This window comes from Corvus kubaryi, unplaced genomic scaffold (genome assembly GCF_017639235.1).
Source record: "Corvus kubaryi isolate FWS band 111438036 unplaced genomic scaffold, C.kubaryi_AGA036_p1.0 138, whole genome shotgun sequence".
Lineage (NCBI taxonomy): Eukaryota > Metazoa > Chordata > Aves > Passeriformes > Corvidae > Corvus > Corvus kubaryi.
In genome coordinates, this window is record NW_024580672.1 from 20,208,735 (window position 1) to 20,226,484 (window position 17,750).

The 17,750-nt window shown below is 43.9% G+C and overlaps 1 long non-coding RNA gene across 1 annotated transcript; it reads left to right on the forward strand.

The window, feature by feature from the left end:
- The first annotated feature begins 317 nt into the window (after positions 1–317).
- LOC121660272 lies at positions 318–17,436 on the forward strand. The gene is made up of 4 exons (XR_006014574.1): positions 318–759; positions 8,097–8,202; positions 11,506–16,123; positions 16,578–17,436. It is a non-coding gene; the product is annotated as an uncharacterized LOC121660272 (long non-coding RNA).
- The last annotated feature ends 314 nt before the right edge of the window (positions 17,437–17,750 follow it).

Consider the following 17,750-nt stretch of genomic DNA (forward strand, 5'->3'; position numbering starts at 1 on the left):
ATCTCCATTTTCAGCACTGAGTCTGCTGCAGGAACACCTTGATGGCATTAATTTTCTCCCCTTCCTAGCCTGACTCTGAGCACAGACATCAAGCAGCCAGAAAATCAGGGGAAAAGGAGTGTCACAGAGTAAGCCTACTGCTGAAGCAGAAATTTACTTTAATCCCATTCCCAAAGATGACTCATGTTCTTCAGAGGAACTTGAAAGTCAAGGTTCTCCCCTTCAAAGTCCTTGTCTTCCTGCAGCACTAGTCTCAGTGATTTTCCATGTAAACAGGGAAGTTTTAATTACATAATGGGTGCTTCTGCTGTTTTCACAAGAATTCCTTTATTCAGAGGCAATGCTAAAGGAAGCTGTTCATCTTCAAAGGTCAGGTTGTTGAATAAGGTGAGCTATAGTTCAGAGCAACTGCAGGAATGTGGAAGTACATTTTAATTAAGTGTTATAATCCATAACTCCAGGATATGCTTGACCTCCCTCAACCCTGGCCAGACTCAAGATGGGACCAGGTAGGGCTCATTGGGGTCTTTAAAAAGCTGTGGATAAACCCACTCGAGGAAAGGTTTTGCAAATGAAAGGAGGCACAAGGGGCAAATTAATGGACTGTGATGGCCTAAAGAACAACTAAGGAACAGAATAAGAAATCAATCTTCTGCTAGAGTCTGGTGGAACTGCTTCAGTCCCCTGGGATGACAATGAACACTGACAGCCACCCCAAGAGGAAAAAAGCATCAACATCTGTGAAGGACACTAAGTAAGGTAGGCTACCTCTAGAGAAAATCAGGGGGAGCAAGTAGACAACAAAAAACCCTGAAATTTATTGGAGTTCAAGGTAAGTTCCCTTTATAACACAAATATTTGGTGCATGTTACTGGCTTTTCTGTTGTAGAAAAAAAAAAATCATGTTGGCTTTGCTGTAGGCAGTTAATGAAACTCCTCAGTGCCTAGCAGCATTAATAGCAGAAAAGAGTGTCATACCTTAAAATGAAGTCTAATCTGGCCTGACACCATAGATTGTTTACCTCTGACCTTCCTATAGCCAAAATCCTTTTAAAGACATGAAGAGGCTTTGGCTCATTAGAATAAGCAGCAGCAGCTCAGCTTAAACTGTTCTGCTTGAGAAAGTTGATAAATGACTGTTGTCATGAAAGGTGGAGAAGAGGGAATCTGGGCAGCAGTGCCAGGGTACTGGGGAAGGTGAGTCAAACCTTTCAAGAGAGGGGATCTCCACTATTTTACACTCCTGGTGGAGAGAATCCTTGGCCACAGTGATTCAACAGTGAATCAAAGTGAGCTGAGATTTTATCTGGCTGTTCACATCAGGTATTGAGTCCTTTCTTTCTGTGAGTCTGGCAAAGCTTTGGGCTCCTCTGTTTTGGGTGCTGAGCATGGTCCCACCCGGCCTTGCACTGCAGGTGAATGGAGTGGGAATGATCACACAGCTAAAAAAGCGGGAGCATTTTTAGGATCTGTGGTCTGTTCAGCTGAGGAAAGGCTGTCAGGACAGATATTGGCAAAGAGGTAAAAGCAATAGCAAAGAGGGAGGGAATAAATGCTTATGCCAAGAGGATAAAGAGCAATAAACATAAAGGATGCAGTAAACATAAAGGATACAGCAGAAGAGCCAAGTTAAGTATCAAGAAAAGTCCAATAAAAAGAACAGTTAATCACTGGAAGGAGTTTATCCTTGGAATGCAGGTGGGAGAGCACCAGCTGAGATGTGAGGCTGTTCCTTCTGGGGCTCAGGGCTGACCAAAGCTCATGGAACAGTTTGGGTGGGAAGGGACCCCCAAAAATCATCCATCCAACCCCTCTGCAAAGAGCAGGGACAATGCCTGCTGGTTAATGTAACCCCACAGCAAGGACAGGAATGCTCAAATTGCCATCTTGCTTGGGGACTCAGTTTCTGGGTGGGTTGATGCCACCTCACACCTTCACATTGTATTTTATTAAAGCTCCCTCTCCATGGAGTCTCCCTGCAGAGGACGAGCTCACCAGTTCTCCAGCTCCTTTCCAGCCCCAATTGCTGCACACCCCATCCACGATCTCCCAGCCCCTGTTGTTCTCTGGCATGGCTGGCAGGGGAAGCGTTCCCTGCGTGCCCTGCCCCAGCAGCTGCTGCGGGTGGGTGAGGGATGCCCACAGTGTCTCCCAGCCTGCCCAGAGCTGCTGCTGGCACCATCCCAGGTGCAGGAAGAGCCAGCTGGTGCCTGCTTTTGGCTGGCAGAGCGAGATAACTTCTGTCATCTCCACTGCCACAAAAAACTCTGACTTTTCCCCTGCATGCAGGCAGGTGAAGGAATCTCACACGTCTCAGCTGGGGCTCAGTGATTTCATGAGTGCTCTTCTGTCCCATCAGCCAGGGGCTCTCTGCTAATGAAAGCCCTTACCCTGGAAACCTGGAGAAGGCCAGGAAGTGCAGCTGAGTTGCAAACCCTAACTGAAGTGGGTGCATTTCCTATAGCAAAGCTAAAAACATGTCAGGATTTAAGGCTGCTCATTGTAGGCAGCTGCTAACTACAGGCTCAGGTGGTAGGTTTTTTCCACCGAGTCTCTGCTTAATTCCTACAATTTAAAACAGGTTGTTACAATGACAAGCATTAGACTGTTTCAGGAAATAGTTGCTACCTGGGCAGTGTGTAACAAGTATAACACCTTTAACTGTAAAACTTCCGAAGGGAAGTGTTTTAAGGGTAGGGATTGAGAGGAGACTTGGCACTCACTTCTTTTTGCCTCATGAAAACTAAAAATGTGCCACCTTTTTTTGTGCTATGGCCCACTGCAGAAAACTTCAAAACTCTGGCTTTAGTCCAGCCTTTTTGCTAGGATGGGTTGTGGCTTGTAGTTTCAGTCATAAACAAAAGTCTAAAAAGTCTCCCAGCTGTAAAATTGTCTATTCAACACTGCAGGATTTTCATGGCTAAGTGCCCTGAGTGCATCAAAATGCCAAATAATGCTGATTTGAACTGTGCATGCAGATCATTTTACTCCTCTTGACAGCCCCCAAACAAAAAATAAATAGCTGATGATTTCAGTGTTGTTGATACTCAGAACTTCAGAAACCAAGATGAAAAAAATACATGAGCTCTTTAGAAATCAGAATCACAGAAAGCACCTGCTCCAGAAACACATAATCAAAGGAGGCAGAGATGCTCCTGGAAGCTTCCCACAACACTTGTGGCTCTGTCCTTATGGCTCTTGTGAGTCATTTTACAAATTCTTTGCCACATTATCCCATTCTCTGAAGGGAAAGTGTTTACTTATGCTAATTAACAGCACAGAGGGATAAAGTTAAATATCAGCAGAGCTGTCTTCATCTTCCTGGTGGCTAAAGAATACTGCAGCCTGTAGACTGGAATGCTGTAAATTAAACCAGTTTTTCAGTGTGGTCCAGAGCCTCAGCTTCAATGCAGGCATGCTCGGAAGGGAAGGATGTGTAAATCTCCCCTTCTTGTGCCACTGCAGCACCAGAGAAATCTGGGAAACTTTTAATTTAGAAAGCAAGTGTCCATGCACTTATGTGTGACTGCTTTAGGAAAAAAAAATGGTTTGTGTTGTGTGATGCTGCTAGTTTGAGAAAATTCATCTATTGTTTAATGAAAAGTTAAGAAATGTTGCTCAAAGAGGGCAGCTCGAGAAATGTGTGTATTTAGTGCTTTTCTGATGGTTATGTTTGTGCTGAATCAGTGGCTGACTTATGAGGAGCAACCTGGCACAGGTATGGCAATAGCTCAGCTAATTTAATGTACAGCACCGATGAAGCTTTAAAAAGATGAGAATAATGATATCACTGAGGCCTTTGGGCTGCCCAGATGATTTCCTGCTTGGTAGCACCATCTCTCCTCATCACAGGTGGCTTTTGCTGCCCACAGGTGTCACCTGGTGAACGAGGCAGAGGCGAGGGGGCACTGTCACTTTTGCACCACCAAAGGCAACATTAAGTTCCTTATTCCTCCTCAGTGTAGTTGTGAGACTTTCTCACGTGGCAGTGAGTTAGTTTGGGTGGGTAATCAATAATTCACATGCACAATTTCTTCTTGCCTTGTGTATCATGTGCTGAAATTAATCATTAATTTTCATTTGCAGCTGCCTCAATAAGTTAATGACATCACCCTTATTATAAACAGCAAATTTCTTTTCAATAGCCAGGCTCTGAAAACCAATTTTTCATTAGTATAATTGACAAAAGCTCTACTGTACTTGTCAGCATATGTCCAGAAATTATATGGAAGTGAGTGTACTGTTTAAATAATTTGCATTCTAGTGTGAAAGGTTTAAAATGATGGATGCATGGAACATCTATATTTGCAACAAATAAAAAGCTAAAAATGAGGTGAACTACAGTGTCCAAATCTGTGAGGGAACTGATCTGAGTTGTGGCCACTGCAGCAGGTTTTTCTATAACAGAAAACCCTTTTCCTACTAATTTCTGGAAGAGATGAATGGGGATTTTTTTTTTTTCTGCTCATAAAATACAATTTCATGTTGTCAGACTTGGCTGCAGTTGGTTTTGACGTGGATTTCCTTACTCTAAGGAAATGGTACAGTTTAATCTCATCTAGACTATAGCTTTTATTTGACGATTTTTCAGTGAGGGAATCTAAAGCCAGCTCAGTTCACAATTATTACATTGTTCCTTTTAGGACAGGGGTCCAACCAGATGTGCTGTACTGCAGCACAGGGCAGCCCTCCCCAAAGCCATTAACTTCCCAATCCTTTTCCATCTGCCAACAAACTGTCTTTGCTTTTTTGCTTTGGTTTCCTTTGATTGTTTGTGTTGTCCAAATGAACGTTCGGATGCTGTTCTCGCAATTTTTTGCATTAAAATATCAATGGAAATCCCTTTGTCTGCACGTGGCTGATTTCCCAGCACAGTTCTCCTCCAGCCTTTCCCCCAAAGGAGGAGTTTCTTTTCCACCAACAGCCATAAACGCCAGTGGGATGAGGAGTTCCAGCTCTTTCCATTCACTGCAATAAACCTTTTTAGCATCAGTGTGATGGATCTGTTCCATCATCCCCAAGGACAATGGGGAATGTGGAATTCAGGGGAACTAGCATTAGACAATTTTGCAAAGTTTTCTCTGTAACATGAGTTTTCTGATGCCATTCCAATTTTTAAATATATTCCAAAGGGGGACTATATGATCTACCAGAACATGAACAATAAGTGAATCTCTTATGGCACAAATGAGGAGAACTTGGATGCAGCGGGCTCTGCAAGCATTTGCAGATGGTTTCATCCTACTGATTTTTGGTTTTAAATAATCAGCTCAAAATATAACTTATGAAGTTAATTTCAAGAGTAGGCTGGGGTCTCAAGTTCCAGAGTGATCTAAGGAGAAAGTATTTCTTAATGGCCACAGAATTCTTAGTGTGAAAATTTCAAAAAAAATAAATTAAGAGTCCTGCTTTCAGTTAGCTAGTGAGGATTTTAAAGTCCATTTTGGACTTGGCTTCTTTTCCTGAATTTCTAATCTTTTGTTTTACATATTTGGTAAATATGTAAAACGAATTTTGGGCTGGTCTTGAATTCCTCATGTATTTGCTGATGATGAGTGTTTGTATCACACTTAGATTGTACAAATCTCCTGCTCCAGGGCTTCTCTTGCTTACAGGAGGGAAAACAAACTTTCCCCCACTTGACTTTTGTTTTGAGAGGGTGATGGAAGCAGCAGACACTCCTTTCTCTGCAGAATTACCAGAAGAAGAGGTACAAGCTGTGCTGAAGCTCCTGATGTTTGAGTCTGAGTGGTTAGTGTGTTGTTGATGGTGGAATTACTCATCAGGAACTCTGAGCCCCTTCCTCACTCTGAGCTTTGCAGGGTCACTGCATCCAGCTGCAGGGAACCTGCACATCCAACAGCCCTTGGAGGTTTAGAAACGCTTGGTCTGAGCTGGGTTCACATTCCCTGTGCCCCTGTGTCATAATTGCTGAGCTCTGGGAGTTCTTGGCACTCTCCAGAGAGCAAAGCCTCTGTTGGTAATTTTTCAGCGAAGCATTAAAAGATCTGTTTAAAGATCTGTTATAAACCAAGCTGTGTGTTTGTCCATTTTCACTTTACCGGCCAGCAGTGTGTAATAATACTTCAGGATGAAAGATGATAACTTCACAGACACAAACAAGTTGGAGCAATAAATGCATTAGTCAAGCACTTTGCTAAGGTGCACGAGGGTTTCTTTAGTGCTAAACCCAATGCAAAAACTACACAGAGAGGGATTCTCCACTTGAGCTGAACCTATCAGGAGCAAAATTTTTCAATGAGACTAAAACTCTTCAGCATAAGTGGTTTGCTTCATACTGCGAGGGAGGATAAATGATAAAAAGATGTTTGCATTTAAACAGAGGAGATAGAAATGAAGTCCTGTGGAATAAAGAGGTCAAAATGACATGAGGTAGAAAAGCCACAGCTTTGAAGCCAGTTTCTAGTAGGTTCATAGAGTGTGGATGTCATTAAATATACACTGGTAGCACTAAAAAAAAGAAAATATGGGTGTGCAAGGAGTAACGAGGAGCAGTAAAGAGGTAGATAAGGGGGAAGGGCTGGAACGGTTGCTGAATGCAATTAAAGACTCTAAAGAAATAACATGGAAAGTAATGACATGGAATAAAATGTAATTCCACCAGCTGATGAGCAATAGGAAGTGTTTCCAGTGTGAGAAGAGTAAAGTGTTGATGAAGGAGACTGTGGGCTTTTTAAGGCAAAGAAAATAATTTCTAGACAATAGACTCAGCCTCTGCAAGAAAAAAAGAATTAAATAAATTCCCTGCTTCAGTGTTCATAAAGGATATGGAACAGATGCCAAGAGCAGATGTACAGTTTCCAAAAAAAAAAAAAAAAACCAAAAAGAAAAAGGAGAAACATTGCAGAAAATCATTGCTATAACAGCTGATCAAGAAATAAAACAATCTCAGCAGTGGGAAAGAAAGCCAAAATTAAACAAAGCTTCATCTCACTGTTCAGAAGACATCCAGAAAGGAAATATGAGCCTGGGTCACAAATGTTAAAACAGGGAAGCAAGGATAGACTAAAGGGATATTAAATAGGGATATTAAACTCAATGCCCCAGAGCCTCATCTTTCAACTCGGAGAGAATGCAAGGGTATGAGCCTTAACTCCGTGGTTTTCTTATAAAGGGTTTGAGGTGTCATGACAATAGAAGCATCCGTTTGAAAAGAAAAGAAAAAAAGAAAAAGGAAAAATAAGAATTTGGTTTTGTTTATTTCCCCTGAAACATCAATTCTGTGGCTCGTAACTTTCTGGATCGTGTCTTCCCTCTACAGCATTAGATGTGGATCAAATACATCATAAAATAATTGGTTTTTTCCATTTTGGAACATTCCAGCCACTGAGTATTATGTTTTCAAGATGAAGAAGGACATTTTTCCCTTGTGTTCTCGTGCTTCATAGGATTTATAACAATAAATATGAGCTGGTAGCTGAGGGGAATTGTGCTTTGCAAAGTGGCTATCACAAAAGTAAAGCAACACGGACTAAAATTAAACTTGGGGTTTGGGCTGGTTTCCAGCGGTGGGATCCAATTACTGGCGATGAAAGGAAGGAAGCAGAGTAAATCAGAACAAAGTTATTCATGCAGCCAGAAACCAGAGCTGTGCACAACCTTCTGGACGAGGTGGGGGACAGTTGGAACGTTTTGATTTGGAGCACCAGTGGGTTAAGCAGGGAACTGATGCAACAGTTCTGGGGAAAATGCTTTCCTTGCAAAAACCACTCAAACTAACAAGACTTTGCACTTCAGCTGAAGTTGGGTGGATTGTTTTGAATTTCCTTGGCAAGCAGCCAAAACACTTCAAGAAGTTACAGTAAATTCATAAAATTATCAAGAGAAAAATAAGGTGCGTTATGATATTTGCAGGGAAGGAAAATGTCAGCACGTGAAAGGACTTGTGAAATAATTGAATGTATTGAATTTTTCTTTCGGAAAAAAGGTCAAAGGTTAAAATAGAGTATGGAGAAAATGTCATGTCGTTGGCACCAGGTGACATCTCTGAAAGCCATGGGTTACATGGGTGTGAGAATAAGTTTTGGCTGGCGGGGGACATTGAAAAGATATTTATCACTGGTTTTTTCCTCCAGGTATAATTTTGCAGTCGGAACAGCACGGGGGCCATATTCTGCAGCCATTCCTATGCAATATGACCAAAATTACTGGCAGTCTCCTTTGCATGGATACATGGAACAGGTAAAACTTCCTGTATTAGTAAGAAATCTGTGAAGAAAGGAGCCTCAGGAGGATGCAGGAGGTCTGGGACACTTGCACTGGCTACTGATGTTTTGTCATTGTGAACTAAGAATGGAGATGTTTTTCCCAGTTGCAGAGACTGAGAAGTAGAAACCATTAACTGCAGAGGAGGATCCACCCAGAGAAAGGATAACATCATGGCCACTTCAGTAAACAAGTTTTGAAAGAAAGTTGAGAGGGAATAAAAATAAGGTTTAAGAGGGAGGGAGAGTCTCATCAAAGTGGGTACTACGTGGGAGGGAGTCGTGTTTGTCTTTTTGCTCAAAGTGCAATAACTCGCTATCATTTCCTGCACTTTATTAATAACTGCTCTTCTGTTTAAAAATATTTTAATCCCTTTCATAGCTGGAATGACTCACCAAGTCTTTTTTCATTGTTAAAGATGATTTCTTCCAGTCTCTCAGCCACCAGAACAGCGTCCCCAGGGAATAGCATGGTGCTAAACCAACACTATGCCTATTTTGTTCCCCCAGATCCAGTCTAATTATTCTCATTAAGCTTAACAGACAGCTAAACATCCATGGTTATTAAAAATAAAAGAGTCAGAAAGCAATGCTGTACTCTGAGCAGTAAAAGAGATGTGAATCTGTCAGAAACAAGAGGATTCCTGCTGCATCTCATGGAGACGTGGTGCTATTTTATACCCCAAGAATCACAATTTTGCCTATTCCGGCTCTCAGCATTCATGAATAGATAATCTTAGGGAGGCTTCATGCTTCTCCCAGCAAACTGTGCAGGGAGGCTCATGCCTGCCCCTCTACCCTGCTACCCCAGCTGGAGCTCTGCTCCAGCTCCGGGATCCCAGCACAGGAAGGACACGGAGCTGCTGGAGTGAGTCCAGAGGAAACCACCAGGTTGATCAGAGGGATGGAGCAGCTCTGCTGTGAGAAAAGGCTGGGAGAATTGGGATTGTTCAGCCTGGAAGGGAGAAGCTTCAGGGTGGCCTAACTGAGGTCTTCCAGTAGCTAAAGGAGCCAGACAAGAAAGATGGAGAGAGACTTTGGACAAGGGCCTGGAGTGACAGCACAAGGGGGAATGGATTCACACTGACAGAGAGTGGGTTTAGATGGGATATTGGGAAGGAATTGTTCCCTGGCAGGGTGGGCAGGCCCTGGCACAGGGTGCCCAGAGCAGCTGGGGCTGCCCCTGGATCCCTGGCAGTGCCCAAGGCCAGGCTGGACATTGGGGCTTGGAGCAGCCTGGGACAGTGGGAGGTGTCCCTGCCCATGGCAGGGGGCGGAACCAGGTGATCTTTGAGGCCACTTCCAGCTCAAACCATTCCAGGATTCTGTGGTAGATGGAGCCCAGCATGTTTGGTTAGAGGACAGCCTTGGTCCCAATCCATGTTTTCACCCCTGGTAGTTGCTACCCCACTGTCTTGCCCTCCTTTGAGGGGCAGGGAGCTCAAGGACAGGCCTCATCTGCTGCATCCTCCCCTGCCAAGGGGCAGGGAGTGCCAAAAGCCTGCAGTCAGGAGGGGAAGCTGGGCACAAACGGCACTTCCCAGCGATGGAAAATGTTGCTTTTCCCCAAGCTTTAATTCCTTTATTTCCATTCTCCCCGCTGTCCCCTGTCCCAGCGCAGAGCGTGGTGCAGAGCTGTGCTGTCACACGCTGTTACTGCAGATGATGGGCCCAGACCACCACATCTCCTCCTGCTGTGAGGTCCTCCAGCCGAGCCCAATGGAAACCAGAGAAGTCATCAAGTCACAAAGGTGGTGTGAGGACACAGCTCTGACTGCTGGGCTCAGGCAGGGGTGCTGGTTAAATGTAAAAGGGTGACTTTATCGTGCTACATCAGACAGGAATATTTTAATTTAAAAGGAATTCTTTTCAGAGCATATTGAAGTTATTTTCCCACTTGTTGTCTATGTCAGTGCTGTATGCAGAGAAAATTAGGCCTAGGGGATGGTGGCTCACCAGTTTTTTATTTGAAGTCTATGAGAAAGGAAAATGTAGTGGAGTCTCCATTTTTTTGAGGTCTGTGTTCTAATGCATCAAGACAATAACTCCCTGAGAGATAGGTTATACTTCAAGTGTGCTTTATGAGCTGAAGACAGAATTACTGACTTGGTTCCTTTAGCCTGTGTTGTGCAGGAGATCAAAGAAGGTGTTTGCAATTGTATTCTAGGAACCTGACCAACACCAATGTCACAAATCCAACATTAACAACCAGTGTTTGCCACCCAAGAAGTCACAAAGATGGTAAAAAAAAAAAAAAAAAAAGTGACAAAGAGAAGAAATGGAAATAATAGGAGAAAAAACCTGACAGCTTTCCAAGTGCAAAATTTGTTTGAGAGTAATTATGTAAGAATACTATGCATAGTTTATTCCATGCCAGATCTCCTGGTGAGCGTATAAACATATTCATGCTGTTCATGTTTCCACTCAGAAGCAAATTGCCATTGCACTACTTAGAAATTTGTCAGCAGAGACGTGGAAAAGGTGGGAATTAAGGTCCTGCTGCAGAAAAGACAGACCCACAATGAGCAGTGAGCCAAGTTCAGGCATAGCCCTGCAAGAAGGTGTTTGAGGAAGATGTTTGCCTCAGATTACTTGATCCCAGGAAGAGGCTCATCTCTCCCAGGATGAAGAAACTGGAGCTACCTGTCTTCCTCTCACCCAGAAGCAAAGCACTGGGGAAGCTTCTTCAGGGTATCAAACAATGGGGGGGCGTTGCTTCCAGTTTGAGCATTCCTTCTATTCAAATCTAAACACAATGGACTTTATCTTCCATGGGCTCACTGGGGCCCTTGAATGTCAAATCTTTAACCCTGTGAAGCAGATCCTCATCACTCCCCATTGTTTTCCACCAGATGAAGATCTTCCATAGCAGCTGCATAAATAGCCCATTCATAAAAATATAAAAACATATTGTACCGAGACAAAAGCCCAACATTGTCCCTGGTGAAGTTAGCAGAGTTAAACGTGCAAAGAATTTCCCTCTCTCCTCCTGCTCCAGTGCAGAATCCCAAGCACCATCATCTCTGCCTCATCTCCATTTCCATCACCACTTCATAAGAACTGGGAAATAAAGATCAAGAGCCAAGGCTTTGGTTGCCTGGAGAGCTCCTGTGCTCATGGTGCAAATGGATTGTGATAATGGACAGTAAAAGAGAGTCTATTATCTTGTCCTCTTTAATAGGACTTCTTAGGAGATCTCTTTGATGTTTGAGAAGTGGACAAGTTATTGATTTTGCTATTCATGATCCCATTTCTTTTTTTTTCTTCTTTCCTTAATCAGAGTTGGCTGCTTTCCTGTATGTTCTACGTGCCCAGATGGGAAGCAAATGGAGCACCAGGACAGACATTAGGGGTAAATTAATTTAATCCAAGAGTGGGTTTCCTCACAGTATTGCCTGCATGGGAACATCCACGTGTGCTTAGCCTTCCTCTTCCATGTGTACCACTTGTGTTTTGCTTTGCTTAAAAACAGAGGAAAAATCCAGTTGCTCATCACAAGGCCTATTTTCAGCCTACATTTGGTCACAGGAGAAGTTTGCTTTGGTCCTTGCTTGAAAAGAATTAAAAATGGAAGATTTAAGGAGGATGTGGATGTAGCCCACTCTTTTATTCACACATCTCCAGGTCCTTTGCCTCTTTCCTGGACATACAATGTCTCGTTTATTTGTGCCACGTCACTGAGAGCATCGTGGCAGCCCTCAGTGGTGAGTTACTGACTGGCTAATTCCTAAGGTCAGCACCAGCGCTCGCACAGAGCAGAAATGTTCCTTCTACCTGATTAGGCAGCACTGCAAGAGAGCAGTGGGAGGCCAAGGATTCTCTGGTTACAAGGCTGATTAGCCTTCCTTAAAACAAACTTGAACTGAACCAGGGGTGAATGATCCAGAAAGTAACAAAGTGCATCTAATTGGAGTAGAAACAGAACAAACTGTGCTCTTCTGTTTTGGCTTCCTTTTATGCTTTAATGAGAAGTGATAAGCACCATGTCTGATACCATTAAAGGGCTTGAGTGGATGAGCCTCCTGTCTTGGGCCAGATGCTGCTATCCTTGACACCAACATAAACAAGTATTCCCTGGTATGGATCCAAGCAGCAGAGGCCTGTCTTACATTGCAGCAGCCCAAGCTTGAACCTTGAAAAGCCCAGGCTTCTTTTCAGTCCTTCACGTTGCAATGAGAACATCTGACCTCTCCGCTTAACCCTAAATTAAATTTGCCTTTGGTTTTTCTGGGCAGGAGGGTCAACTTGCAAAACATTTGGAGCTGCTTGGTTCCCACCAGTCTAAAGTTCAGGGGAGGTCAACTCACAGCAGTGCCACAGACCCCAGCCTTGTACATCTGCTCGTTGTCACACGTGGAGCTGCACATCAGCTGTGCTGAGTACAGAATTCACATGGCTTCTCCTTGGGGCAGCTTCTTATGCTCAAAGTGCACCGAGGCTGAAGGAGAATGCACAGGAATTCCTACAGAAGTCTCTGGCTGAGTCGAAAAGGAGGCACTGAAATGTGCTGCTGTAACAGGAATGTAATGAAAACTAATATCAGCACTGGGTGCTGGTGAAATTATCCAGATTTTTCATATCATGCTGCAGATTTCTCTGCTGTCCTTTACCCTCATATTCTTGTGGGATTGCTTAAAAGAAATAAAGGTGATGCACCAGAGATGTCTGAGACGTGATAAAAATCAGTCTCTCTTTAATCAGTATCCCTTAACTATGCAACTAGGGACAATATATTAATTTCTAAGTGGGAAAAGAAAAAGGGTAGAAAGTTCCTTCCTGTGTTTAATCCTAAAATTATTTCCTCTAGATGCTGAATACTCTCCTTACGGCCCTGGAGGTGTTTCAGTAAGAGCACATTTGACTGTGCCTTGAGGCTCACCAAGGGCTGGGCTGTCCCCTCACCAAGCACACAGCTGTAAAACATCCTACACAAGGCAAGAACGAGGATCTGACTCGGATTTGAATGACTTCTTGGTCCAGACAGGAATCAGCCTGAGCCAGCTCCCTTGCCTTGATGTGTTTTAGGAAGCTGACTGGGATTCTGGGGAACTAAGCCAAGCCTTTGTCCCTCCTAATGTGCCCACTCGGAGTGAGACGTAGCAGTGCCAGCCCTCAGAAAGGTGCCAGTTGTGTTCTTAAATGCAGTCAGATTTTCAGGCTGGAGGTGTGGGGATAGGCCAATCATTAGTTCTCATTTTAACTTTTTTCCAGAGGTGTTGTGACCTCCTGCCCACAGAGGGTTGCAGGCTGTGCAGCTGCACAGGGCCAGGATGTCAACACTGGCATGCACAGCTGCCAGCATTGCTCAGAGGTCAAGCTCCCAAAATTATGAGAGAGTCCAAGAGGAGAAGGAAGAAACCTAAAGCTTGGAAAAAGGCAGGGAGGGAAAAAAAGTCTGAAGCTTAAATGTTTGTGGCAGTACCTAAACTATGGCGAGAGGTGCTCCTGACTCCACAATCCTGTCCAAAGCCAGGGTTCAACCAAGAGCCAGGCTTCCTTCCCAACTCCACCCTCAGCTTCAGCAAGGCCAGACCAATTCTCCCAACACTTGACAAAGCAGATCTATCCCAGGGAAGAGTTTTTCCAGCATGCTAGGAAAAAATCTGGCAATGCCTCTGGACAGCTTCAGCAATCAAAACACTCCAGGGCCTCTCATTTATTGGTAAGATTTTCCAATGATTCCTTGTTTAGTTTTCTTTTTATAGATTTTTGTCTTTCCTGTGAAATGACAAACCCAAACAAAAAAAAATGTGTTTGCTTTATTTCTGTCCTTTTAAAACTCTTCTAATGAGGGTAGCAAAGAGATGCAGGAGGATGGAAGAGGCTGTAGGGGGATCAGCTGCTGAGCCATGTCACTGGCTATGGACCAGTTTGGCTCCATCATTCATGGCACAGGTGAACATTTTTTGGAGGCTGAGGGATATTGGGATGTCCCTTTCCTGCTCCCTCCATCCCAGTTGATGCTGTCCCAGCTCCATTTCACAGTGTAGGGCAGGAATTCCCTTCTCCTGCAGAGTTTAGGAGACCATCCCAGGATGGTGTTGCCAATCCAGCTCCAAACAGCGAGTGAAGGCTTTGAACAATTTGTGAGAGGTATTTTTCTCTCTGTGGAAATGTTCAGACCTTCACACACAGGCCATATTTCTGCATTAAGTCAAAGTGAATGATCTCATACCCTTGAATTAAATCACTGGGGACGATGATGGTAAACCTGGCTTTATATTGATAGTGTCATCTTATTGTCCCTGCTCTGCATCTCCTTCCCCGTGGCAGCGTGGCAGTGAACCTCCAGCGTGGATGTTCCAGCATCCCTCTCATTTAATGCAGCTCTCTCTGGCCTTACAGGATAGATGGCTCTATCCTAAACAGATTAACTCCTTCTGAGGAGCCACACAAAGGGGATTTATGTTCCCTGGATCTGCATGCAAATACACAGCTGCACGACGAGGGGACTCGTGTGCACATCAGGGACAAAACACACCCTGAAAAGCCCCTCCCCACATCCACAGGCCTGCAGAGAGGAAGAGCAGGAGGAACAGTGAGAGGCTGATCCCAGCCCATGGGGGGTTGCATCAGGCTAAATAATATTTATCTGCACTCATTTATCTACCAGGTTCACGTGGAATAAGACACAGGTGACTCACTCGATGGGAATTTTTTGTCTCTCAAACACTATTAAACTTCTGGAAAGCTCACAGCATCAAACTCTTACTAAAAAGTTTCTTTTTTATACGTACAAATTTACAACAGCAAACAGCAAATTCTTGAAGACAGAGTAGAGACCTGTCCCTAGAATACAGAATGATATCACACGAATTTCTGTGTTTCAGCTCCATTTAATAACACCCAATTTTTCTAACCCAATGGCAAAATAATTTTTCTAAACTACTAGCAAATTTATTCTATTCTCTCCTAATAAAAATTGAGATGTCCTGATCAAGGGTTTGATGCAAAACTGAAAGAAACCAGTGATAATCTTTCCACTGACCTCAATAAGCTTGGATAGAGACCCTGAAATAAAAGTTAATGTGTATCAGGAGAAACAGTGAGCTGGAAGTGAAACAACACAGATAAATCTATTGCCTAAAATTGCTGCAGGAATAGCATTTGTCTGATGTTTTTTAGTATAGTTACATTCTAAAATACATTCTCTGTGTGGTTATAGCAAGCTTTTTCCTTAAATGAAAAAAAATGGAGCCAGTCAGACTTCTCCATTTGAATGCTGATGGCATTTTTCATTTTTATGCCCTTCTCCAAAGCAGAAAAGCAGGAGATTTTGCTGAAGCGATAAGGGAATTTATACATTCAGAACAGATCTGCACTATTATGACTCCAACATGTAATGCTGAGGCAATAAAATTTATGACTGTCTTCCTCAGTGCCTTAATGAGGCATTGCGAGGCTCACTGTATATTTGCAAATGTCTTAACAGATAATGATTTTAAAAAGTACTGGAGTACAGCTGCCAGCACGAATGGTCATAACACCAATTATCTTCACAGGATTTAGTCATTATGTGGAATCAGAGGCAAAACTGAATCACGGGCCAGTTTTCTCCTCCAGTTTGTGAGGGAAGTCAAGGGAACACATTTCTCCAGACCCATCTCCTGTTAGCTTTCCTCTCCACTGCTGCCATAATCCTAGCAATTAAACTGAGCCTCCTGATGAGACTTATTACTTTTAATCCGGCTTGTTACGGGGCATAAGTGGTTTTGCTAATCCGTTTTTGGCACGCCTGCTTTTCCCAGCACAGCCCTCCTTGTGATGGGAGCAGGGGTGCTCCGGGAGCACCTGGCACAGGCTCCCTGATGGATGAGTGGCTGACACCCCACTCAAGCGAGTGATCCTAAATCCAGAATCAGCTCAGAGTCATGTGGGACCGGGGAGAGATGGGGAAGGTGAGTGGATTGACAAAATCAATTGTGGAAATAACTTCCTTGCAGAAAACTCTCCATAGCTGTACATCTTTGGGCCTGAAAGTGCAAGAAAGTGGGATCGCCTTTGTTGCCTATCTCCAAGCTCCCCAGACTCTTCCTTGTTTTTTGGAGTGAGTTTGTTTGTTTGGGGAGGAAATGGCAAATTATTAAAACCTTCCATCTCTTCTGTTTCACTGCCAAGCCACAGCCAAAGCCACGGGCTTGTTTAAGGTCAGGCCAGCGTATGGGGGTTTCGGGCATTCCAGAAAGGTGCAATCATAGAGTCATGGAATGATTTGGGTTGGAAAGGACCTTAAAGATAATCTCGTCCCAACCTCCTGCCATGGACAGCAATGCCACCCATGAGATCAGCTTGCTCAGGGCCCCAGATGACCTGGCCAATGACTGATGCTAACTTCATTTCCCCTAAATTCAGAATCGAGCAATCAGAAGCAGCAACGTCTCTGTTTCCCAGAAGAAGGACATCTGTGGCCCATTGACCTCTTCAACTTCCCCATTTGCTTTTAGAGTGAAGGGAGAGCCCTTTATGTGTCATTTTTCCTGGGAAACTCAACTAAGAGCAGCCTTTGGCAGAGGATTGCGTCAGCAGCTGAAGGCTGCTCCTGGTTTTCAAAGCACGGGATCCTGCTGGCTCCTGGGGGGTCCCTATTCCAGCAGCAGCGGGTTTGGGAGACACTGAGGGCTGCTCTGCTAAGCAGTGACTCAGCTCCCCACTAGAAAGGTCAGAGGTTTACTCATAGGTCATGATGAAGTCATTAGTCCTGAATTTCCATCATACTGGACGGAATTCAACCAGCTCCCACGGCCTCAGTGTTCATCCGAGCAATTCCTCTTGGCTGGCTCTGAGTGAAGCCATGGAGAGATGTCAGGACACTGATCTGATCTGCCCTGCACCCCTGCAGCAGCCACAGTTTACTGCCCAGGTCTGAAGGACAAACCTTCACCATGCTGTCTTGTCTGCTCCCACACCTGAATGGCCAGATAAGGCAGAAACCTGTTTATTAATTTAGCTTCCAAGTCAGGCATGAAAGGAAAGGATGTGATGAGCTCACTGGCTTAATGTCCTTAGCTGCTTGGGTTGATTTAAGGTATGTGTTTTGGTAAGGTCCAGAGACCAATTTTTCCTGTCTAATAAAGCAGATAAATGGAAAGGAAACATTTGCCTCAAAATATTTTCTGCAAATGCCCGTGGTTTTTCCCTCTGAAATAAATGAGATTTTTGTTTTTGTGTCATTCACTTGGATGCATTTAATAGGATCACAGAATGGTTTGGGTTAAAAGGGATCTTTAAAGGTTACTCAGTGCCACCCCCTGCCATGGGCAGGGACACCTTCCACTATCCCAGGGTGCTCCAAGCCCTGTCCAACCTGGACCTTTCCAGGGATGGGGCAGCCACAGCTTCTTTTCCATCTAGGGACAGAGCTCCATGTGAGGCTCTAAAGGGTAATATTTTGGTGATTTATTTCAGCTGAAAAATCCTAAAGAGAAGAAAAAAAGATGCTTTGGGTTGCACTTCTCCCCATTCTCATCCCCTAAAATTTTTCCTTAATCTTAATATTCCATAAACACATTCACCTCAGTATATGGT